At 33.2% G+C, this 2,327-nt stretch overlaps 1 protein-coding gene across 7 annotated transcripts in view; it reads left to right on the top strand.

Moving 5' to 3' along the window:
• Positions 1-2,327, top strand: part of PCDH9 (protocadherin 9) — a 676,092-nt gene that overhangs the window by 228,014 nt on the left and 445,751 nt on the right. The window lies entirely within an intron of this gene.

The raw sequence follows: 2,327 nt of genomic DNA, 5'->3' as shown, positions 1-2,327 counted from the left end.
TTCAAATAAACAGAAATATGTTTTTCATACACGTTGGGAGGAATCATTTCTATTGTCACGTATGAATAACTTGTTCTGAATGTTGTGTTTTCTGTGTCATACTGAGCTGCTCATTTAATGTGTACAGGGTGAACTTACTAGATAAAAACTGTTGTTCAACTAAATAATTATATCCTCAAATATTTAAAGTAAATCCATCCAGTGTGACTTCATGTTTTGTTGTTGCTGTTGTTTATTTTGTTTTTTAGTTTTTTTCTAATAGAAATGACAGTTCTATTTCAATAACATTCTGAACAATTTTGGAAATCGAGAATAGTGGCCAATCTTTTAAACTTAAGTTTTAAATCAGTATTAAAACTTAGATACTTTGACATGTAGAACAGGTAAAAACCCTGTGGTTTCTACCTTAAATATCTGAACAACACTCAGAAATGTTTATTAATTAGCAATGTTGAGGATCTATGATTATTATTGTTGTTATTATTATTATTTTATTTATAAAGGCTTAACTTGACCTAGGAAGTACATTTTGTGTCTGTATTTCTTTTGTCAGTGGAAGAAAAGCATACAGTATTTTTTGTGCAATTAATTAATTTCCTATTCTTTGTGTGGGGTAGAACTTCTTAAAAACACACACACATGCTCGTCTAATTTGCCTCTCATTTTAATACTTGCATAAAAATTCTCTAGGCTTTCTGATCTTCTCTTTTACATATTTCATTTTCCTCAGTTTCTGAGAAGGTATTGTATTGAGGGAGTCAGCTGGCACAATGCCAGCAATTAATGATAAGCCTTCCCTTGTCATTCTTTCTCTGCATCATTGTAGGCTGTTATGAGTAAAGCAAAAGAACACAGTGTATCTGTGCTGTGGAATGCAAAATCCATCACTTCACCTTTTCTTCCAGGAAGAAAACATGTGTAGTTGAAGGGACAGACCAGGACAACTGATGTCACTAAGAAACACATAAAAAGCTTTCTTCTTTCTTTTTCTCATATTTATTTAGTTCTAGTGTTTTTCTTGTTGTTTGTTTTGGTGTGTGGTTTGTTTGTTTGGGTTTTGTGTGTGTGTTTGTGTTTGTTGGTTGTTGTTTTGTTTGTTTGTTTGTTTTTAAAATAATAATTTTGCTCATTATTAGAAAAAGCCTTTGTAATATTATAGTTCTAGTCCACTTACAGAATTTTTCCAATTGGAACTGTGTGAATAAACCTTCACAGGTATTTAGGTACTACAAACCAATGTCAACAGGGTATCACAGTAGGTTTGGCTTAATGATGCTAAATGCAGGATCATAATGTTTGGGGAGGTTATTAAATGATTACTTGAAGATCCTGCAAAGCAAGGTGGTGTATTTCCTCAATTTCTTTTACAGATTGATCTCATTGATCTTAGTGTGATGTGCAGCTGTTCTGGGCTTCACAGAAAAGCTCTGAATAACCTCTGTGCAAAGAAAGGTTTTGAATAATACAATGTTTAGGGCTTTACATAATGCCATTCCTATGGGTCCTTTTGTCTTGTACTGGTCTCCAGGGTTCAGATGCAAAATCCAGTGAAATCAGCAAAATACTTTCTTCTTAGGTCAGGAACATTTTTAGTTGGTATACTCTGATTTTACTTTTGCTTCTAGAGTTAAAATTTAGGGCTCTACACTCAGACTTAAAAAATATCTAGATAGCCTTTCAGGTGATAAGAGTTTTCTTGCATTCTAGCAGTTATCATAGCTTACAATTAATTAACACTGGCTTTCAGATTTTCAGTGAAGAGAAAAATCCAAAATGAATCTTCTGATTTGGAGTGAAGAAAAGAGTACATAGACATGTATATGCTAACTATGATTCCCTACTGTAAATTATAGCGGTGGCCAGTAATTTCTACCTCTCCCAGCTGTAGAATGTGATTTTGGTACAACATGTTTTTATTTATAATTGAGTCAATAGCATATAGTGCTCTACTAGGGAAGTTTTTTCTCATTTTTCTTACCCTTTAAAGAAGAGGAACTCTGTCTAAATGATTTTGCAATTGTGTGTTGGTGCTAAGAGACTTATTACAACAAAGAATAAAACTGTTACTGGAAGTATGGCATGACATGTCAAAAGATTCATTTTCAGTAAACTCAATAGATTTATTGACTGAAATATTGACAGATGCTGGGCCTATCAAATTACTAATCTTATCTAGATGGTAAGTGGGTGTGTTATTCAGTATGGGGGGCAAAAAAGAACACAACAGAAGGATGCTTGTAGGAAAATGACGCTGGTATGTCTTCTCTTCTCTGGAAAAAATGATTTTGTTTTGCCAAATATATATTGTGACACACACGGTGTATAGC

The sequence above is a fragment of the Columba livia genome, chromosome 1 (genome assembly GCF_036013475.1).
Source record: "Columba livia isolate bColLiv1 breed racing homer chromosome 1, bColLiv1.pat.W.v2, whole genome shotgun sequence".
In the NCBI taxonomy this organism is placed as follows: Eukaryota; Metazoa; Chordata; class Aves; order Columbiformes; family Columbidae; genus Columba; species Columba livia.
The sequence above is the reverse complement of the archived record's forward strand: the minus strand, read 5'-3'. Positions and strand labels throughout refer to the sequence as shown.